Source organism: Mus musculus, chromosome 4 (assembly GCF_000001635.26).
Source record: "Mus musculus strain C57BL/6J chromosome 4, GRCm38.p6 C57BL/6J".
NCBI lineage: Eukaryota > Metazoa > Chordata > Mammalia > Rodentia > Muridae > Mus > Mus musculus.
Genome location: NC_000070.6, coordinates 130,975,217 through 130,998,968, shown reverse-complemented (window position 1 = coordinate 130,998,968; position 23,752 = coordinate 130,975,217). Strand labels below are relative to the sequence as shown.

General features: G+C 50.2%; 1 long non-coding RNA gene across 3 annotated transcripts in view; it reads right to left on the bottom strand.

Moving 5' to 3' along the window:
- LOC108168713 overlaps positions 1-23,752 on the bottom strand; it is a 26,976-nt gene extending 3,224 nt beyond the window's left edge. Inside the window, exons 1-4 of one of the 3 annotated variants that reach the window (XR_003955121.1) lie at positions 23,706-23,752; positions 23,382-23,536; positions 17,231-17,301; positions 4,214-4,352 (exon numbers count right to left, since the gene is read on the bottom strand). This is a non-coding gene — a long non-coding RNA (uncharacterized LOC108168713). The other 2 variants (XR_001784453.2, XR_001784454.2) reach the window with 2 other exon arrangements.

Genomic DNA, 23,752 nt, shown 5'->3' with positions numbered 1-23,752 from the left:
TCTCTGTCAGACACCCAGTCTGCCATGTCACTGTGGGGCCAGGGTTGGTGTGTGTGGCATCTTCTGTGGCCTGTCTTGGCCTTCAGCTCATGATGCTGGGAATAGAGAGATCTTCTTGAAAGCTTTTTGTGAACCCTGCTTTTCCTCAGGGATTGAATGGCATTGGAATCTCAGAGCTAGCAAGTTCCCCCAGGCTCCTGAATAGGAAGGCTTTAAGAAACAGAGCTCAGAAAGTAATGCTAACTTTCAGTGCAGAGTCCATTCACTCACTCACTCACTCACTCACTCACTCACTCACTCACTCGCTCATAGAACCAGATAGAACCAGTACAGGCTAAGGATTCATGATGCTTCCAAGCATGTTCAAGGTGCAGGATTAACTTCCTAGGCAAGTAAGATGGAGACAAGAGTCAAATGAATTAATTCATTTTATTGTTTCTATCAATAGTTTGTTCCTTTTTGTCTCCTGCCTAGTATTCCACTACCTAGATATGCCATAGTTTGTTCATCCACTAATCCATGAAACAAACACTTGGGTTGTTTTAGTTTGGACCTGTCATAAATAAAGCATCCATATGTAATTCCATATGTATATCACATATGCCTTTATTGACACTGGCTATTTATAAATACTAGCTGATAATGTTGGAGTTTATTATTGAACTTTTTAAGACTCCATAAATTAATTTCCAACATGTATGAGACATCCATCTTATTAATTTTTAATTTTATTCTACTTGTAATTGTGTGTATATGTGTGCTGTGTGTGGGTAGGTGCCCAAAGCAGGTTGCTAGAGCCCCTGAAACTGAACTTCCAGGTGGTTGTGGTTCTAATACACCTGATGTAGGTGCTAAGAACCAAGCTCTGGTCCTTGAAGGAGCAGCAGTGAGGGTGGGAAGCAATTCTGCCTGAGATCACTGGGCTACCTCACCTACAGCTACCAGAAGGTTCTGGAGGTCCAATCAGAGAGTGGCATCGCTGGGGTTAAGGAGGGAAAATGGAGTTTGCAACAAGCACATGCCAACTCCAGGTCCCAGCCCAGCCTTGGGCTGCCAGCATTCTGCTCTGACAGTGACCCCAGCCAGTGTGCCCCACCCAGACACCTTCCCTCCATCCCCTATCTAACTAAGCCATTTCTTGCTTCAGCCCTGTCCAATTTGCAGACACATATCTGTCTGTGGCTCTGGAGAGAGTATGCTGACCTAACCCCACTGCTGCTGCTCCCTCAGGGGTCTTTAGAAAATGATGCAGCAGAAAATATTGTATTGTAGTGGATCAAAAAAATAAGATATTTTTAAAATATCGTAAGGAGGAGAGAGACAGAGAAAGAGGAAGGCAAGAGTTTGAGAGGGACCACAGAGGACTCCAAAGAGCAGAGTGATGACTTCATTACACTCCAAGATGCTCTCCCTCATCCCAACACGGCATCCCCTAGTGCTCCACAGTGGGTGAGGAGTTGCTGTGCATCCATACTACATACAACACCTTATAGAGTACCGAGTGGCCAGAGTGCCCCTGGCTGATCCGGAGACCAGCATGCAGCTTCTAACTCCACCCAGACAGTTTAGGCAGCTGAGGGCAAAGCAGTCAGATACTGTGACACGTTCTTCCACAGGGGCAAATCTGACCACCATCTCCCTACCCCATACCACCCCATACCAACCCATCCCCTCTGTTTTTCAGTCCACAGAACATCTTCTCTCTAGCGCCCTCCACAGACTGCAGAGTCCCCGGTATGCTTGTCTCTTGGTACTAACTGCAGTGTCAGTGACTAAGGCAGATAGAGCCATGCCCTGGGGTCTCCAGAGAGATGTATGGGCCACCATCACAGCACTAACTGTAAGAAGAACCAAACAGAGTGCACGGAGGATCACAGGGGCCTGCCCGCTAGGGACATTCTAGCAGATTTAACACAGGAGACACGAAGGTTGCTGAGACACAGCTACGCATGTGGCAGGAACTGCAGGTGCAAAGGCTCAGAGGCCTGAAGTGGGCAAAACAAACATGGCTGGATTATTGTAAATGAGGAAAATGGGATAAAGACCTAGGCGGCACAGGTCAGTGGAGCCAGACTGCAGGGCCTTTAGAGCAGGTGACACTGGAACAGGACCTGAAGGAAGCAGGGGGCAGGGGGCAGGGGGCAGGAGGCAGACTCAGAAAGTGATCTCTGTGGGTAAAAGATAAAAGTGAAGCCTGGAGCAGGAACTACGGAGCTGTGGGTGCTGGAAGGAGCCAAGGCTGGGAGGGAGCAAGGAGGGAGTGGGGAGGGCTGGAGACTGCAAACCCCAAGCCGCTCTCAGAGTGGACTGCCTCAGAGTGAGGCAGAGCCATTAAGAGAATCTCCAGCAAGACATAGAAGCCATTTACTCTTGAGAGGAGCTTAAGCAAAGGCAAGAGCATGCAGGCGGCCACGACAACCGGCCCAAGCGAGGTGAGAGCTAGAAAGAATTAAAAGGAAACAGGGCTGGAGTTATATCAAGACCCGGCAGGCAGGGCTTGCAAGTGGCTCATCCCTTTATATGAGGTGTAGCTAGCTTTCAAGCCGGTCCATTCAGCATCTTCTAGGAGGTCTCCCTCGCAGCAGAAACAGCCAGAGGGACTTTAAAGAATGAGTGTATCCATGGCAGTACTGTTTGTGGTAGCTAAAAGAAGAAAACCAAAACCATTCAGACTTCAAAAGTTGACTTTATAGTGTCTTGGTTCACTTCCCTAAGAGGAACCAACAAGTGGCTACTTCATAAAGAAAAGAGAAGCAGGGGGTGGGTGGGTAACTGGAAACCTTAGGAACAGAAGCTGGGGGCTATCATGCTACACTGGAGTCAGAGACTGTTAATCAAATAGAAAGAAGTTCCATCGCTGGACAGATAGGAGTGGCTCTAGGATAACAATACTGTCAAAGTATCAGGTGAGGGCCACAGAGGAACAGCCTGTGTTAGGCCAGGTACCACATACATGCCTGGTACATCACAGAACTCTGGAAACTGTAAGTCAGACTCAGGCTCAGGAAGCAGTGGGGTTTGAGGTGTTTAAGGACCTTGGAGGATAAAGCCATAGGCAGCCACCAGCTTAGCCAGGTGTCTTAGACAGGGAGGGAACTCAGACAGGGCAGGAACCAGGAGGCAGGAACTCAGACAGGGTGGAAACTCAGACAGTCAGGAACTCAGACAGGGTGGAAACTCAAACAGGCAGGAACTCAGACAGGGTGGACACTCAGACATGGCAGAAACCAGGAGACAGGAACTCAGACAGGGCCAGAATTCAGACAGGGCAGGAATTCAGACAGGGAAGGAACTCAGACAGGGCAGGAACCAGGAGGCAGGAACTCAGACAGGGCTAGAATTCAGACAGGGCAGGAACTTAGACAGGGCAGGAACCAGGAGGCAGGAACTTAGACAACAGGAACTCAGACAGGCAGGAACTCAGACAGGGTGGACACTCAGACAGGGCAGAAACCAGGAGACAGGAACTCAGAGAGGGCCAGAATTCAGACAGGGCAGGAATTCAGACAGGGAGGGAACTCAGACAGGGAGGGAACCAGGAGGCAGGAACTCAGACAGGGCTAGAATTCAGACAGGGCAGGAACTCAGACCGGGCAGGAACTAGGAGGCAGGAACTTAGATAACAGAAACTCAGACAGGGCAGGAACTCAGACAGGGCCAGAATTCAGACAGGGCAGGAACTCAGACAGGGAGAGAACTCAGACAGGGCAGGAACCAGGAGGCAGGAACTGAAACAGGGCAAGAACTCAGAAAGGGAGGGAACTCAAACAGGGCAGGAACTCAGGCAGAAAAAGAACTCAGTCAGAGCAGGAACCCAGACAGGGCAGGAACCAGGAGGCAGGAGCTGATGCAGAGGCCATGGAGGAGTGCAGCTTACTGGTTTGCTCCCCATGGCTTGTTCAGCTTGCTTTCTTATAGACCCCACATCCATCAGCTCAGGGATTGCCCCACCCACAATGGACCAGGCCCTCCAACAAGCTTGCCTGCCTACATCCCAGACTCAATGGAAGCATTGGCTTAATTGAGGCTCCCTCCTCTCAGATGACATTAACTTGTGTCAAGTTGACACAAAACTATCCAGCTCACCAGGACGTGGCACATACATGCTCCTTAGCCCCAGACTGCCCGGCTATGCATGTCACCTGGCCTTTTCTGCTTTGAGTCATCCTATGTGACACAGGACATGTAGAACTGGCTGTGCCAGCTCACTCACCTTTGCTCTCCCCGATGAACATTTGTCAGAACGTGTTTCTTCAGCTGCCACCAGTCCCCTGTCGCTGACAGCCTACGTGCACAGATGAACAGGAGAGCGAGGAACTACAGCTTAGCAGTCTGCAGCCATTTCTGCAGTTCTGAAAGGAGAGGCACCATCCTGGAGTCCGTGACTGACAGGCAGCAATGGCTCACTCAGGCCCTATCTGTCCTGCAGGGAACTCTCTAGAGGGTGAGCGAGATTGTAGGGCAAGGAGGAGTGAGGTGAGTCTGCAGGTGGAGATCCTGGAACACCTTCTCCAGCAGGTAGAGGGGAGCTCTGTTCCAGAGCAGGAGGACAGGCCAAGCCATCTGAAGCTGAGAGGGGCAACGGTCACCCAGTGTCTTAGTCAGGGTTTTTATTCCTGCACAAACATCATGACCAAGAAGCAAGTTGGGGAGGAAAGGGTTTATTCAGCTTACACTTCCATACTGCTGTTTATCACCAAGGAAGTCAGGACTGGAACTCAAACAGGTCAGGAAGCAGGAGCTGATGCAGAGGCCATGGAGGAATGTTACTTACTGGCTTGCTTCCCCTGGCTTGCTCAGCCCGCTCTCTTATAGAACCCAAGACTACCAGCCCAGGGATGGCACCACCCATGAGGGGTCTTTCCCCCTTGATCACTAATTGAGGAAATGCCCTATAGTTGGATCTCATGGAGGCATTTCCTCAACTAAAGCTCCTTTCTCTGTGATAACTCCAGCTGTGTCAAGTTGACACAAAACTAGCCAGTACAATTGACCCCTTGCCAACTTGACACACAAATACATCACTAGTAAGCCTCAATTCTTACATTCTTTTTTTTTTTTTTAAGATTTATTTATTTATTTATTTAATGTATGTACACTGTCGCTGTCTTCAGACACTCCAGAAGAGGGAGTCAGATCTCGTTACGGATGGTTGTGAGCCACCATGTGGTTGCTGGGATTTGAACTCCGGACCTTTGGAAGAGCATTCGGGTGCTCTTACCCACTGAGCCATCTCTCCAGCCCAATTCTTACATTCTTATTCATCCCCAAGATCTAAATAACACAGTCTTTACATATTCTTAAATTTTCAATCTCTTTAAAATATCCATCTCTTTTTATTTTGTTTGTTTGTTTTTTGAGACATGGTTTTCTCTGTGTAGCCCTGGCTATCCTGGAACTCACTCTGTAGACCAGGCTGGCCTCGAACTCAGAAATCCGCCTGCCTCTGCCTCCCAAGTGCTGGGATTAAAGGCGTGCACCACCACGCCTGGCCCATCTCTTTTTAAATCCAAAGTCTTTTTACGATTAGAAGTCTCTTAACTGTGGGCTCCACTAAATAGTTTCTTCCTTCAAAAGGGAAAATATCAGGACACAGTCACAATCAAAAGCAAAAATCAATCTCTAGCCATCCAATGTCTGGGATCCAACTCACGATCTTCTGGGCTCCTCCAAGGGCTTGGGTCACTTCTCCAGCCATTCCCTTTGTAGCACACGTGTCGTCCTCTAGGCTCCAGATGCCCGTACTCCACTGCTGCTGCTCTTGGTGGTCATCTCATGGTACTGGCATCTCCAAAACACTACATTACCCCTTCAGTCCTGGGCCGTCAATTGCAACTGAGGCTGCACCTTCACCAATGGCCTTCTATGACCTCTCACAGTGCCGTGCCTCAGCTGCTCTGCGTGACCCCTTCAAAACCAGTACCACCTGGGTGACCCTTACACATTACCAAGTCCAGCCACAGCACAAGGTACAACCTTGGCCATCCCTGGAACACAGCCTCTTTGTGCTTTCAGAAAACACCTCCCAGAAGATGTCACCTCAATGATGCTGGTCTCTTCTCAATCACCACTAATTTCTTAGCTCCAGCTAACCAGCATCAATAGTCCCAGTAATGCAGATTTTTTGCTTTAGTAGTTCTGGCATCTTATTAATCACAGCTGATTCTTCAGCCCCAGCTAACCAGAACCACAGAATCTTCAAAAGCAAAATAACAACGGCCCTGAAAAGAGTCTTTAATTTTTCCCTCTGAAATTTCACAAGCCAGGCCTCCATCTTCTGCACTGTTTTCAACATGATCTTCCAAGCTCCTATACAACATCTGACAGAGCTCTTAACAACGAATGGATCTTCTAGCCCAAAGTTCCAAAGTCCTTCCACAGTCCTCCCCAAAACATGGTCAGGTTGTCACAGGAATACCCCACTCTGCTGGTACCAATTTGTCTTAGTCAGGGTTTCTATTCCTGTATAAACATCATGACCAAGAAGCAAGTTGGGGAGGAAAGGGTTTATTCAGCTTACAATTCCATACTGCTGTTTATCACCAAGGAAGTCAGGACTGGAACTCAAACAGGTCAGGAAGCAGGAGCTGATGCAGAGGCCATGGAGGAATGTTCTTTACTGGCTTGCTTCCCCTGGCTTGCTCAGCCTGCTCTCTTATAGAACCCAAGACTACCAGCCCAGGGATGGCACCACCCATGAGGGGTCTTTCCCCTTTGATCACTAATTGAGGAAATGCCTTACAGTTGGATCTCATGGAGGCATTTCCTCAACTAAAGCTCCTTTCTCTGTGATAACTCCAGCTGTGTCAAGCTGACACAAAACTAGCCAGTACACCCAGCTTGGACACACAGATGGAAGGATCACAGGGGAAGATATGGAAGGACATCGCTCCTGTTTGACCTCCAGGTTATAAGGAGGAAGCCGCATCTCGGGCCCCCGACATCCTTCATGTGGGAGCATCCTTCATGTGGAGGAGATGTCTTACTCGGTCTCCCTGGAGCCAGCTAGAGGATAAGGCCGATTTTCCCTGAAAGTGCCATTTGAAGAGGGAAAAGAAATCTGCTGGTGGCAGAAAAACACCACTTTGGAGCAGCTGAAATTGCTGTCTTTACACAGCCAAGTGGCGCTGAGCAATTCCGGGTGTCAGATCATCCAAATGTGTCCATTTGTGTTGTGAGCAATTCGCGTTTGCATAGAGGGTCAGAAAATGCACCGCATCAAGTCTGCAAACCAGGCCCTTCTGATGGCTCCCCAGTTGATAGCAGAAAATCACACTAAGAGAACTCAGCCTGCATTGCACTCTCCCCGTCCCCGTACCCCTCATCCCCCATACGCAGCACTCAGGGCCCAGTTTCTATGTTCAGAGCCCAGGAGTGGCTCCTCCTCCAGGGGAGACAGCCATCCCTCACCCCTCCCAAAAGTTCAGGGCTCCTCAGATAACCTCCTGACTCTGACCCTGCCCACAAGGCCCAGAACTCCACACATGAACTCCCACCCACCTCTCCTTCTCTGAGTCTCTACTCTACTCCATCTGCACCCAGAGCCCCTCCTGCCTTAAGGTTCCAACACATAGTGTTTCCTGTACTTGCATATCCCATCTCTCTGGGAAGCCAGGAGGGCCAGCAGGCTGTGCTGGGCACAGTCCTGTGTAGGACCACAGTGACGGTGGAGGTCTTCCATAGCCGAACTAGATGCAGGCTCTAAGTCATGCCAGGTACCCAAGCTCACTTTACAAACACTGTGCGGAGACTTCACACAATTATACAGACATGGTCATCTGTGGGTGTGAATCACTGGAAGTGGGTTTTATGCATGGTGACTATCTCAGTTACTGTTTGTTGCTATGAATAGATATCATGACCAAGGCAGCTCTTGTAAAAGAAAGAAAGAAAGAAATCGGAGGCTTGCTTACAGTTTGAGAGGGTTAGTTCATGATAATTATAGTGGAGAACAGACAGGCATGGAGCTGGAGCAGTACCTGAGAGCTTTAGATAATGATCCGTGATTTTCAGGCAGGAAGCAGACAGGTGTGGAGACTGGGCCTGGCATGAGCTTTGGAAAACTCAAAGCCCACTCCCAGTGACACACCTCCTCCAACAAGGCCACACCTCCTGATCCTTCCTAAACAGTTCCACTAACTGGGTCCAAGCATTCAAACATATGAGCCTTTGAGGGCCTTCCCGTGCAAACCACCACAATAACCACCACAATATGCAGAGCGACTATTGTCATTAGCATATACTTCTGTTCTGTGTAACTGCATGCTGATTCTCAAAGAAATGCCAGCAGGACACAGACACCAACCAGGAACTGTATCCCACCACTGAGCATACATAGTGTGTCCATTCATGGTCTTGGGGAGAAGAAAAGATCTCCTCACATCACAGGCAAGTTCTAAGGTCCTAAAATACTAGTAGGGACAAAGAACAGGATTGAGAAAGGCCAACCCAGCCACAAGCTTGGAGCTGGTGACAGTCTTTGAGACCAGGAAACTCTCCCTGGATATCTGCCTGTGCCAGTTCCACCTGCAGAGGGACAGATGAGGCACAGCCCTAGAATCTGACCACCACCTGCCCTTCGTAGATCTGGGGTCAACTGCCCTGAACCTCAGCTTTCCAGCGGTAAAGCAGAGACAAAAGCAAGCACTTTTCCAGGGGTGTTGTGAGATCATGGGAACACGTGAAGCAAGGACTCCATGAACCAAAGTGTTCTCATGTGTAAACTGACCCTCCCCATGTTGCTCAGGGCTGGGCAGAGTGAAGGCCACGGGTCTGTTTCGCAAACAGTGAGAAACCCCCATGCAACAGGTACCTATACATGACTCCCATGTCGTGGTCCCTAACCTAGAGGAGACAGCTACACCATAGATACTTCTGGATCGCATGTTTCCTGGTCCCCAGCCCAGCCCCGACACCTCTGAGATGCTGCTGGTGAGTACATTCGCCAGCACGGAGGATCAAGCAGTGGTGGACAGGACTCTCCCTCTCTCCTTCACTAACAGGCCCCTGGCTTGCTCTGCAGCAGCAGACAGCCTATGGGCTTCTGCTCCAGAGAGTGGTTTAGGGGTGGACCCACAGGGCAGTGAGGGGAATCTGCTGCCACCACCCTTGCCTTGCCCTTCTTCCTGATTTCAACGCTCTCATGAGACTATGTTGTGACAGACATCATGTAACCATGAAGCCAAATGCTAAGAATAAACAATCAGGGGTGGACAAGAAAGCAGACAGCTTCCCTTACACTGCCAAATGTCTGACCAAGCTGGAGCAGGGGTCAGCAGGAAAGACAGCAAATATTTAAACCTTTCTTTGAGCCCAGAGGGAACATCAGAGATCCAACATAAATACTTCATAAGAGAGAAAACAAATTTCCACAAATCTTTTATTGATGAAATTCAAATATAACAATCGGGTCCAATTTCTTTACAGCACAGACTCACTGATGAGGGTAAACACACTCTTTCACCCACTCGCGATTCAAAGCGGGTTTCCCCTGCCATCAAATCCACAACAGACCTTTGTCTGTAAAGCCATCCTTAGCTGGGAGCTCTGCAGAAGGTGGCTTACACTACCTCTCTTTGCGCATCTGGTTCTGTGAGCCTTTCAGACCTGAATCGCCTGAGCCACTGTTGGCTGCTTGCCTGCCATGTGCTTCCCAAACTCTCCAAATAACGGAAGCTGTGTGCACAGCTTCCATCTCTGCCAAAGTGTGAGTGGCACGTCCCCCACCCCCAAAAAAAGGAGGTCCCCACGTCACCATTCGAGGTGAGGAGTTACATCTTTGATGTCTGCTAGGCCAGAGCTTTGTAGGGATTGTGCACATTCTGATCCACAGTGGTCTACGGTGAACCACAGGGCCAATAATGTCACTAGAGTTGTTAGGGTCAGTGCCTGGACCCTGGCAGCCATAACAGCCAAGCTAAGCCACCAGTCCTTAGTATGCCCGTTAAAGAGACTGTCATACTAGAAACCAGACAGACACCAAATCCATCTTCGGGGCGCTAACATGAGACTTAGGTTTAAATAGAGAATCTGACTTAGCTAAGGTTCTATTGCTGTAAAGAGACACCAGGCCTAAGGCAACTCCTATAAAAGAAAACATTTCACTAAGGCTGGTTTACAGTTTCAGAGGTTCAGACCATAATAATCATCATGGTGGGAGGCATGGCAGCATGCAGGCAGACAGGGTGCCTGCCAGAGAGGTACTGAGAGTTTTATATCTTGATCCTGAGGCAGCAGGAGACTCTCTCCCACCCTGAACGGAGCCTGAACATAGATCTCAAAGTCCATCTCCACAGTGACACAGTTCCTCCAGCAAGGCCACGCTTCTTCCAACAAGGCCACACCTCTTCCAACAAGGCCACACCTCCACCAACAAGCCCACACTTCCTCCAACAAGGCCACATCTCCTCCAAAAAGGCCACACCTCTAGTAGTGCCAAGCATTCAAACACATGAATCTATGAGGTCCATTCCTATTCAAACCATCACAGGGTGGCATGACTAAGCAGTCCAGGTCACAAGGATGCATGACTAAGCAGTCCAGGTCAAAGCATGGCCCAGCCCACCACCATCCAATCACTGCCTCAGCTTCAGTCTGTCTTGCATGATGCTATGACAACCCCATGCACTGGGCAACACCAGGTTTCCTCCTTGTTCTTCGTCCACCACGAGATTCTTGGGCAGATTTCGATTCCTGGGGGCCCTCTGTTTCATCAAATGGTCTCTTGAATATCTTCTCCCACCCGATGGTTACAGTAATGTGGGTGATTTCTCCGATGAGGGACGTGTTGGGACCAGTGCAGGTGGGGTAGTAGCAGAGCAAAAAACTGCAAGATGGAAGAGGTGTGGGTGGAGAGCCTGAGCACGAGGACACACCACCTTGGCCTCAGTGGGCACAGGGCACGGGCACTTTCTGTCCCTCCTGCTGACAGACTTGGACCTCACCATCAGACGCACTGTCCTCCCCTCCTCCTAGTCTCCATTCTGACAGCCAGCATCTCCTCCCTTCCCTCGACACTAAACTACAAGGCTCGAGTGCTGTCATTTTCCTCTGAAAAAGTAAAAAACAACAACAAAAAAAAACCGTCGTGAGAAACTGCACAGCAATCATTATACCCGAATGGTTCTTTGCCGCAGCATTTTGTAAGCAAAGGAGGACAGGGGCTCTGGGAGAGGGCGGCAGGGACAAGGGTGAGGGTGTTCAGCATCTTCGGTTTCACAGGGAGCAGGGATTAAAGAATCGGTGCGTGGAAATTTTGTCATCAAAGCAAGAGCTATGTCTCCCTGAGCACTTTATTTTGACAGTTGGTTTAAGAGGTCTGGTGAAACCATTTCCCAGCAGCTGAGACAAGAGGTAGCGGGCACTCTCCTGTTGGAGAAGCTCGTTGGCCATTTGAGGCTCTGTGCTCACCCATCTCCCTCTTCCCTGTTCCCTCTCCTTCCAGGTGCTCCCACCCTCCCTCCGACCTCTGCCTCTCCCTTTCAGGTGTCTTGGGGACCTCTCTGGCCACTGTTTCGTGCTGGGGAAGGGGGATAACTATGAAGAACAGGGAGTCTGGTGGAGCCCTTAGCAGGTAAGGCACATCTAAGACAAACACAGGTAAGGCTTTTCTGGGAGGGTGAGAACCGCTGAGCAGTGAGGTGTGGCAGCTTTTGAAAACTATAGGGAAGAGCCTTCCTGGCCTGGCCTGCTGGGGAACAGCCAGAGCGCATGCTCCAAGAGGGATGATGTCACTCTCAGCCTGCATACAGGACCACAAGGGGAGGGTCTACTCAGTTCAACCTTCCAGAAGGCTTCCTAGAGGAGGCGCAGCTAGAGGTTAGCAATCCCAACAGACAATCGGGTCAAGTCTCAAGACACAGAGGGGATAGAGTGGAAGAAGACTGGTCCTTACAGAGTACATAGCTGGAGTATGAGGTTTGGTTTAGTGACAAGTGACCTGGAGAAATAGTCACTTGAAACTACAGAGGACATAAAGACAAAAATGGTCATACTGGAATGACAACTGGAGACTCCCCACAGAGGCCTGAAACATCAGACTGAAGGACTCTGACTTGTATCAAATGGGCAAGGCCATGTCTGAAGTGATTTTAGAAGAATGGGAGGTATCAAGCCTGAGGCTTTGTTCACTGCTCACAGATGACACACCAGGGCCCAGCCCGGAAGTTCACAGACTCTAGTCATTCTTATCTCTGCATCCCAGTGGACAGAAAGGAAAACTGAGGCTGAGAGAGATTCAGTAAAGCCAGGCACTCATGAGAGATGTGGCCCCAAAGCCTGTGTTCCAAAGTGATGCCATGTGAGAAGGAGAGAGAGGAGCCCAGAGGCTCCGGGGCCCCAGGAGACTGTCCAGATGTCTACAGGAACATGAGCAAGATGCAGACCAGGGGTTATCAGCAGACCTCCTGAATCCTGAGCTAGCTGACACAGGGCAAATTTGGGAAGAGGTTGAGACAGTTTCTGGGAAGCAGAATGGTCCTTTAGTGGGTTGGATATTTAGTGAGGTCTGCCTCAGCTTCTGCCATTCCTGGCCTCTCAGGAAGAGTCAGGATGAGTAACTGTTACTATGGAGACCCACAGGAGACTGATGGAAGCCTGGTCCTCAGCAAGCCTGACTCGCTGCTAGACTGACAGACCTACCATGTGGGACACAGCCAGATCAGGAGGCCAAGGAGAATCAGAGCAGCAGAGTACCATGTAGCGGCTGGGGCTGGCCAGGGCAGCCAGCCCATCAGAAGAATGGACCACTTGGAGTCAGGAAGGCTTGAGTTGGAACTCTGGGTATATACAGTCTCTGGTCCTGTGGTTTGAGGCTCAATGTGACTATCCATATCGTTGTCTGGTCAACAGGCTCATCGAACATAGTTCTCCTCCAAGTCATGATACAGGGCCCCCCCCGGCCCCCCGCTCTGGGCAAAAGTGCTTAGCAAGTCAGGCCCTTTCTAATCCCCTCTGGACCCATCCCCATATTCTAGGATGTGAGTGAACGGTAAACGATCAGCAACTGCAGGAGTACCCCTACTACCCCATCACCCCATCTCAGTGCTAATCTCTACCCTAGAACACAGAGACCCTCACCTGGCCCTGGGAAACTGCATCCCACTAAGAGTCCTTACCTTTGGGCGACCACAAGTCCAGGGTCCCAGCCGTCCCACCTCCAATAAGCCTGGTGGCCTCTGATCATTTAACACACTTCTTACAAGCTGCCTACCATCCTTCTAGCCTGATACCCTCTGCTAGCTCTGTGGAATGGCCATGTTGCCTCCACTTAACAACTATCATGAGACCCAGAGGGGTGAAAAAAATAAACAGCCCGGGAGGTGGCATGGTCACCTTGATGGTCCTCTCTGCTCCCCAGCCTCTTCTTCCCCATCAAGGCCCTCTGGACTTTTCCAGGCAACCTCCCACTGACTGCTATCACCTGCCCCACCGGATGTGCGCGTCATGACAAAGCACCCAGAAAAAAAAATAATTCATGCATAGATCTCTAGGGCCTCTCTCACTCTGACTTTCATGAGCTCCCTAGTCCTCTCAGGATAGAATGTGCAGCCCATGGGAGACAGAAACACATAGGGTCTTGCCTATGTCTCCTCCACTCCCCACGTCTCCTCTAAAGCCATGACTCCCACTCCATCCTTCCACCTTGCTCTTTTGACCAGAGTCCAAGCTTGATGTGAGAATTCACATTGTTCCCTATGGTTCTGATTCTCTGACACCATGATGCTAAGAGTATGTCTACCCCAAGACATCAGCATTGCAGGACGTACTTGCTGTCCTGCATCTGAAACACACACACACACACACACACACACACACACACACACACACGCCATAATCCATAGAGACCTCTTCTCACCCTTCCCAGAGCTGGGGTTGCTCCCCTGCAGTTCCCACTCCCGAGTCCCGAAGGCACTGCGCACAGATCATAGGGAACAAAAGCTGATGGGGACTCGTGTGTATCTCAGTGACTGAATGCCAGGGAGCCACTTAAATCCCGGAGAATCTGGAGAAAGAGGAGAAAGCCGAAAGCAGAGGGAGCAAAGAGGGAAGAAAGATGTATCGGGGAGATTACTCTGTCACTCAGACGTGAAAGAAATCTGTGCAATTATTTTGTATCGTGTTTCATTGGAATGTGCACCTCGTCCTTGGCTGCCTGCAAGCCTCGGATTACCCAGACAGAAAGCACAATGAAAGACACGCAGCAACAAATACAGACACAAGTGTTCCTGAAACTGAGATTATTTACAGAGGAATGAAAATCAAGCCTGAGACAGAGAAGCCACCTGGCACTGAGACTCTCCAAGCTGGATGAGAGCTAAGTTCCCGGGGCCGTCATCTTGGATCTGCCACCAGTACATGTGTGGCTTTGAGCAGGCTGCCTCCTTGGCTGAGCTTCATGTGCTCTGTAAGACTCGTGGGGCTCTCCGTAGTAGCATGGCAGACCCTTGGACTGGAAAGTCCCTAGCAAGGGTGCCATCCTGGGCACTGGAGCATGCTCAGAATCCTCTGACTTCTGCCCAGCAGGTGGGTCCCACCAGCACTATGCCAGGTATGACAATGTAAAATTGTCCCTAGAGAACAAATCTACCACTAGAAGAGAGGGGAATTAGATGTCCTCAGAGCTCAAATGGGAGACGACAGAGACAGAAAGAGGTACAGGGATCCAGCTCAATCAAGGGGAGACATTTGCCGTGGGCTTATAATCTCTACCCACCTCATGCATGAGTTCAGACCAAAGGGTCTCAAATGAGTTAGAGCAGCCATTTGGGGGGAGGGGCAGGGGCACATAAACCGATTTTTAGCATTTCTCCTTCCTTCCAGAACTTTCTCTTTGCTCTGTCATCCTAGTCTATGATCTATTCCCTATTCCATGAACCCCAGCACCAACCCCCTAACAAGCAAACCTACCCACTACAGCATGGTTGGTGGAGGAGTAGGAAGGACTGGCTTCCATCTTCAAAGAGAAGAGATTTAGGAAGTCCAGCTTTTACCCATGGACTCTGCACAACCAGAGACCCCAGTGAGGGAAACCCTGGGCAGAAAACCTATAGATGATGAGGTGGGTTGGCAGGGGGTACCTGGATGTCCCCAGTGAGGCCAGCAGGTGGAGGATACACAGGTGTGGTGGCAGATGACCCCAGTGGAGATCAGGAGACACAAATGTCCCCAGAGAGGAATTGATGCCGTTTTTTTTTTTTTAAAACAATAAAACACATCCAAACAGAAATTCTCTAGCCTGATGTTAGTTCATGCGAGACTGTCGTCTCATTAAAAAGCGCACAGAAAAATATTTCTATCTGGAAATCAATGGAGGCTCATTGATTACTAGCAGAAAACATCACCAGCTGAATATTCAAGGACAGGCCAACGGCACTGAGCAAATTGGCAGAAAAGCCTTCTTCCTGCCTTCACCTGTCTGCTCGGGCTCTCAAAGGAGAGCACCACGGCCTGAGTGACCTGCTGAACAGTTCACTTCCTCCCTGTTCTCAAGGTTAGATGACCAAGATCAGGGTGTCCTCGGGGCTGGGTTCTGAAGACAGCTCTTTTATCTTGCCATTTCTCCTCAGGAAATCTTGTGCCAGGATTTGTGATCAAACCCTGGTTGGCCTCTGCTCAGAGACAGCCCAGCATCCTCTATGCTATCTCTGGGCCTGAATTGGTCAGCCCCTCTCCATCCCAACTATCGTCTTTTAGCCCCATATATGATGCACACCTGTGAGGAGTTCTCTAGACCTCCAGATTCCATCATCTGCCTGGTTCTCATCCTTCCTCCTCATCTCTCAGAGCTCCAGGTCGTCCATCATTGTGCTGGCATTTAATGATAGTATGGGGACAGGGCATTGGTCCAGTCATAGCCTGGACTCTGGGATCAGAAACCTGGGTCCATCTCCTGGTATTATGGGTAAACGTACAACTCCCATGGATGAGATGGGATGCTGAGGCTAGCAGCAGCAGCATCTTGATACAGTGCTTGCCCAGCATGCATAAGTTCAACCCCTAGCACTGCATAAAAATTGACTATGGCCGTACATCCCTGTAACTCCAGTATTAGGGAGGTAGAAGCAAGAAGATCAGAAGTTGAAGGTTATCTTCAGCTAGTGAGTTCAGGCCAGCCTGGGCTGCATGAGATCCTGTCTTTTATGACCTTGTGGTGGTTTACATGAAAATGGCCCCCATAGAATCAAGTGTTTGAATACTTAGTCACTGGAGAGTGGCAATATTTGAAAAGATTAGAAGGATTAGGAGGTGTGGCCTTGTCAAAGAAAGTAAGGTTTTGAAGTTTCAAAATCCACACCAAGCCTGGACAGTCTCTCTCTCTCTCTCTCTCTCTCTCTCTCTCTCTCTCTGCCTACGGATCAAACTGTAGCTCTCAGCTACTGCCTCAGCGCCCGCCTGCATATTACCATGCTCCCCACCATGATGATAATGGACTAAATCTTGAAAACTGTAAGCAACCACCCCCGCCCCCAGTTAAATGCCTTCTTCTCCCAGAAGAACTGCCTCAGTCACGGTGTCTCTTCACAGCAATAGAACAGTGACTAACACTGCCCTCCTTAGAAACTGTTAAGTGCTGTAATAACAATTAACTACATTTACTAAGCACACCCTGAGTACCAGAGACTCCACACAGCATCTCCTTCAACTGTGGTACTGATGCAAACATTTAGGCCACAGCATCTCCCAACATTCGGCTCTAGGTAGCAAGTTGATACGGTGATGTCACTGAACCTGAGGAAACACAGCTTCCCAGCAGCGAAACGAGCCGAAGAAATTGTGCATGATGCTGGAACATGGGGGGGTGGGTGGTGGGGGGGGCGTGGCCTCTGTTTTACAGATAAGGAAACCAAGGCTCATAAGGGAGTTCGAGGGACAGAGCTAAGTCAGAGTCTAGACCTAGGGATGTGACTCCTTATCCCAGGCACAGGTTTGGGGTTGCTTTGTGTCCCAACATACACACGGGATAAACGTGGTTTCTGAGGTTTCTGTCTCTTGCTCCTATGCACACGGCCAGGCCCTAACGCGATCCTTTGCAAAGTATGCAGCCTATCCTGCTCCCCACTGGGCAGAAAAAGCTGACAGGCTACTGAGAGAACAGGTGCAGGGCAGGGGCCAGGAAGCCCTGCAGGGAGGCACCCTGGATGGCTCTGGTTTGGGGAGGTTCCAGGCACTAGCAAGGATTTCAGTCCCCTCCCCCAAAGCCCAAAAGCAGACAAAGAGGGGAGACGCTTACCGCTCTTCATCTTCAGCATCCTCTTCATCTTCAGCATCCTCTTCATCTTCAGCATTGGCAGAGCCTTGTACCTGCATCAGTATCACAGGTTAGCTCTTTCCAGGCTCTGGGAGGAACCTACCAAGATGGATGCCTCTTAGCCTGATTGCTGCTCCTTCCAGGGTCAAAGGTCACACTGATAGCTACCAGCCCACTCCAAGCCTCCTGCTGAGCCATGCCCAGGCTGTAGACGTGTCTTAGCTGTGAAACCAGCTCTCTCCCTCAAATCACTGGGAAAGCCAGGTGTTGAATCCTTTCTAGGCCCAGAGTTCATAAACCAAGGTTGCTTACAGGTTTATGCTGGGCTGGCCAGGACCCCAAGGAAGATGCCATCCTGGAGTCCTCTCTATTGCTCCAAACCCTGTCCAGGGCCAAGGGACCAGCAAGGGCCATGAGGCTCAGTTTAGAGAGCTAACATCAGGAGAGTGATGTCATGAACGGGTCAAGCAGCTACTATCCCTGATACCTTGGCCCTCCTCAGCCACCCATGGTAGGCACTCACCAGCCAGGCCCAGGAAAAGAGGACTTGGGTTGCAGAGAGGTTTCCTGGAGAAACCTCAGGACACATTTGCCCGATACAGGATCCAGAGACACTCAGGGTTGCCACTGCTCAATAACTGGCCTCTAAGTTCATGGCTTTGGGGAGCTGAGAGCTTAGGCAAAGTCCTCAAGCCAGGCAGACAGGAAGTAGAGCACGTGCCCAGGGATTCCTGCCTATCTCACTGAAGGGTGTGGATTCAGCGCAGGCAGAGGAGACCCTGCTCCACCCTCCTCCACAGAGACCCTTGCCTACCATGTCACCCTGGGCCTTTACATGAGCAGCAGATACTTTCCTGATACACCAGATTTCTCTTCTCTCCCATATCGATCTCTTTCCTGTACAGAGCTCCCCTTACAGTCCACTCCACAGTGGGACTGTCACGGTAGAAGGCTGTGACCAGGTTTTCCCAGCCGATGCTTGACCACTCACAAATAATGTATATTTGTGAATGAATGTCTGAGCCAATGGATGAATGTGTGAGCCGGTAAGTGAGTGGATGGAGGAAGTGTGAGTAAGCCAATGAATGGATGAGTAAGTAAAGAAACGTATAAATGGGTGAATGAGCCAATGAAGGATGGAATGAGCAACTGAGTGAGCCAATGAATGAAGAAAATAAGCCAATGAATGAATAGACCAATCAGTGAATGTACAAATGATCCAATGAGTGAATGGATGAATGAATGAATGAATGAATGAATGAGTGTGAGAATGAATGAATGAGTGCAAGAACCTAACAATGAATGAATGAGTGTGTGATCAAACCAGTGAGATAGTTACCCAGTAAATGCAGAGGTCTTTTGTCCCTGAGGCAGCTCATCTCTCCTGTGAATGAGCTTGGCTCCAAACCACCAGCCTTATCATACCAATTGTCCTGGTTTCATTCCTATTACTGTGATAAAACACACTGACAAGAAGCAACTTGGGGAAGAGTGGCTTTATTTTAGCTGACAATTTTAGATTATGGTCCATCACTTGGAGGAAGCCACGGTGGCAGGAGCTTGAAGCCATGGCTCAGATCACATGCACAGTCAAGAGCGGAGAGAAATAACGACATCCATCCTTTCTTGCCTAGTTGATGTCTAGATTTCTGCACTCGCACATGGTTCAGGACCCCTGCCTAGAGGATGGCACTGCCTATGGAGAACTGGGTCTGCCCACATTAATCAGCTGAAAACAACTGCCAACAGACATGCTCATAGACCAGTCCGGTACAGACCACCCTCACTGGGATTCTTCCTAGATGATTCTAGCTGCATCGGGACGACAGTTCCAGCTAACCGGCACACCATAGCAGCCCCTCACAGGCACAGTAGTACGACACACAGTTCCCTCCTCCTGTCCTCAACTGCTCTGCACAACTCGACAAAGTCGGTGATGTTATCACTGTCTGAGGGGGATGGGGACACAGGCAAAGGAGAACAGCACTGTACCCAGTGTGGCAAATCCAAATCTGATTTCAAGGCCACATCAGCTGCTGGCCCATCTCCCTCCCCATTGCAAGCTCACTCGGGGGTTACATTCTCTTCTCCAGGCCAAAGCCATCCCTCTGAGCATCTGTCTCTGGTGGATTTTATTAATATAAATGTGCTATTTAGCTAGAGGATGTGGAGGTCCTAATGAGACCCAAGGGATGGTGTGTGCCTGTCCCGAGAGGGACCGGGCTCTCAGGGCTTTGCATAGGAATCAGATGTGTGGAAGGAGAAGTCTTCCCCACCGGTGCCTTGTCATGCCTTCCCAAACAGGACCAGCATGGTGTTAGCCCCTCACAAAACTGGAAAGGACCTAGATTTGGGCAAAAGGGTCAAAAGCTAGGCTCAATCTGGCTTACACCAACCAGAGGAGTGCTCTCAGCAACAGCTGACCATGCTGAGGCAGCAGGAACCGAGGATCCCAAACTCTGCTTCTCCCCTCCTCACTGGCTCTGCCTGCAGGCTGGAAGCCCTTGGCATGGCCATTGCTGTGAGTCACATTTTCAGCTGCCAGAGAGGCCCTGGCTTTGGCCCTTCCATCTCACTGGCTCAGCGGTCCTCAGGGAACCATGACTGTTTCCAGCTGTGGCCATGGACAGGAGATCCAGTGTGAACAGAGGAGAGATGGTAGAACCTGAAGAGAGGTGAAAACCCTGGAGAGATAGCATCCCCTCTGCCCCCCGTGTGTGGACAGGGAGGGGACACATGCCAGGAAGAGGGAGGACAGATGGACATCCACATTCTGCAGACACAGAACTCAAGGCAGCTGGAGCAGACAACTCGCCTGAGGTCACCCTGTGAGAATTAGAGCTGAGAGCCAAGGCCAGTCTGTCATGATGTCCATACCCTAGGCCCCTGCAGCACTGCTGAGCCAGAGGCTGGACCCCTGGGGTTCAGAGGGGCTGCAGAAGAAACCCCAATCCTGACCCCTTGGGAAGAAAGGCACTGCCTCTCCCAGAGGCCTAGCCGGGTAAGTCTATGCAGGTAGTCTCCGTGCCTCACAACCCAAGCAGGTGCCAGTAAATTAGTCCTAGCAATGGGGCCGTTCGCTGGGGGAATTCGGGAAGCTATAAACAGTTGCTGGAGTACCTGGTCACGTGCAGTGACGTGCCAGGCCTCCCAATGCTGTCCATCTCCTCCTAGAGCCCCCCTCCACAGGGAGTCGCAGGACCACTGCGTCGGTAAGGTTGAGCGTGTGACCAGTCAGGATGCTGGGATGCTGTGGAAACCACTAGAGAGGACCCTCAGTGCATGGATAGGAAATGAAGGTGAGAGAGGAAAATGCTCCACAGGCAGGAAGGAGAGGGAAGCCTAGAACCTGGGGCGGGGAGGGGGACAGCAGACTCTTGGTACACCTAGTTAAGCACGGGCCAAGGCCATCCTCCAGGAAAGACACAGCTCTGAGTGCAAAGGGCACAGGTGACATGAGCTGCAACTTCAGACAAACATCCATTCATTCTCTTCTTCATTCAACACACATTTGCGGGGTGCCTACTGTATTCCAGGGGCCAGTCTAGGCTCTGGATGGAGAGTACAGAGCAAAGGAAAGTCCCTGCCCCCATAAAGAGGAGGCTTCTAAGATGTAGAAACAGAGACAAGTCTGTCAAGAGATCCCAGGGACCTAGAGCCAGATGGAAGAGACGTCATGTTCACTTTCTACTGCTCCCTGGTACCTCACAAAAACAAAGGGCTCCACAGGTGTGTGCAGCATCAGGGCTTGCCTCTGTACTCTCACGGTTGTTATGAGGAGAAACGGCAGTTGCCCGTGCCTGTAGGCCCTATCACAAAGACAGGACAGCCACAACCTCCAGGTAGAGCGGAAATGCACTGCTACAGATGGGCACTGGGTACAAACTGACGAAGGAGAACAGGGTCTCAAGCAGTGGCACTGTGAAACCAGCCTTGGGATCTCACAGACTTGGGTTCAAATCCAGGCACCCCCTGCTTCCTGTCTGTGCAACCTTAGGCAAGGCATTTACCTCTCTGAGCCTCTGCTTATCTTCAGCAAGGAGATGTGAATGGATGGGCTTAAAGCTCTGGCTTTCCTTGACTTTTGAGCAGCAGCAAGTCGGGAAATTGAAGCTAATATCACCCAGCTTAGCACACAGGCCTCCAGAGACGCTGCCTAGGCAGATAGGAGGGAAGGAGAAAGCAGAGAGACAGTATAGAAAGAAAAGAGCCCAGAGTCTAAAATCCCAGCCGCTGACTCTACACAGGACATGTCCCATCAGAAGGCATAGGACAGCTCCTCTGAGAGGGCTGGAAGCTCCCACGATACAGACAGACAGAACAATGGTCTTTGGGTTGAAATTAAATCAGCTCAGCTCTCTAACAAATGAGAAGGAAGTGCCTTCTAGGCTCTGTAAGAGCAGCTCTCAGCCCCAGGGGCCCATGCTTAACATTTGGCCCCATTTCCTTCCATTTTTTTTCTATCAGCTCTTGCGGCACAGTCATTATTGATCTGTATGTATAATTTAGCATCCCAGGGGTCTTTTATAAACTTCATATTATAGCATTAAGCATTTCCCATCTAGGGTAACTGTAAACAATGTTTTCACTGCCGGCGAATATGCTGGATGGTCCACCAATTAAATTGTTCTCTCTCTCTCTCTCTCTCTCTCTCTCTCTCTCTCTCTCTCTCTCTTTATTTTTATCTTGTGCGTGGGTTATTCTAAGAGCATAATATAGTGGTAAAAATATTTGTCTGTAAAAGTTTTGAAAAGAAGCATGTGGGACCTTTTAATGAGTCTATGCCTCATTTAAACAATACAGAATATAGATGTGAAATCAGTCCATCAAACAGGTCGCATTTGATGAAGACAAAAACATGGTTGATGGCGTTGTCTCCTGTCTGCCTGCCCATGTGCTCTGGCTGTCTCACACCTGTTTTTCCCCTCAGGGACATCCTGGCTCTGTGGATTCCTCGTTCTGGGGTCCTTGTAGGTACACAGACGCAGGACCTGATCCTCTCTATCCATCAGCATAGGCAGCTCCAATCTGGGTGGGCACACACCTGTTCCTGCTCTATCTCTCTACCAGACACAGGAAGACCTGCTGGGAAGAAGGTGGGAAGACGGACATGTGGTCAGCTATCTCTTCTTGCTTCCTCTTAGCCATACCAGGAACCCAAAGCCCAGGGCACCTAAGCAAGCTGTCAAGTTCAACATCATATTCTTAGTCTCCATAATCCCTAGCACAAAAGGAGAGATGGAAACGGACAAGAGAAGATCAATGGACCTTCAATACCTAATGAAGAGATCCAGTGTCCTGCCAGACAAAGGACCCTCAACACACCTGACCAGACTACCTCAGGCAGGCAGGCCTTGGACTCCTGGGTGGTGAGCTACAGCCTAGCTCTAACAATCTCTTGCAAAAAGTCAAGTCTGTGCTGGATGCTGATGCCTCTGACCATGGAGGTCTTTATCGTAAGCTCTTCAATTATGAGAGGATGAGACCTTTGGAAAAAGTAGTTAAGGCTTTCATCAGCCTTCACAGGCCCTGCCCACTCACCCCCTGACCCTGGTTCAGACCAATTACATCACTGAATGCACTGATTCGAGAGAACTGTAGCAGGAAACCGTAAAAAACGCAATCACTCCTGACTCCCAAGAAGCAAAACCCTAGTACACGTATACATGTGCATATACACACATGCACACAGAGACACGTGCGCGCGCGCACACACACACACACACAGAGGCAAGCATCTGAATTGATTCCACAAATCCAGTACCAAAGGGATGTTTCTCGCATGTCTCCTGCTAAAAACCCCAAGAAAGGCTTGGATTGGCCCGTCCCAAGAGGAAGCCATCTGCTAATTGGCCAGTCCCCAGGTCACATGGCTATCACTGTGCTCTAAGAACTTTAGCAGTGGTGATTTGAGGAACTGTGATTGGCAGACTAAACGGCAAGGTTGTACCATTACCAGCTAAAGAGAGGGCTGGCCATCAGGTTCAAAACTGAGGCCACGTGATCCAGAGCCGATACGTGAGGCTTTTGAGGACCTGCCGTCTTCTGTAGGCCCTGCCCACCTACCCCACTATGACCACCCCAGACACGCTCAGAGACCCTCTTATGCGCTCCTGTTACACCACGTGCTTACCTTTGTCACAACCCTGGACAGCTGACACAGGTATGTATGTCCCTTGCCAGATATCAAGTGCTGCTGGCAGATACCTTCTTACCCACGGGCACAGAGGACACAGTGCCCGATGGTGGTTACATCCGTTACTGCGAACAGACACCTGACAGAAATGCCTTAAAGGCAGGAGGAGTTCCCTGGGCACATAGTCCCACAAGGTTCAGCCCACACCCTTCGGCTGCACTGGTGTAGCACGGCAGCAACAGCTTGTGAGGTTCAGCAAGGGCTGCTCACCTCCCCGCAGACAGGAAGGGGAGAGAGAGGGTGGGGTGGACCCGGTGTTACCTTTTTTAAGTTCCTCCAGCTAGGCCCTGCCCCCTGACAGTTCCACA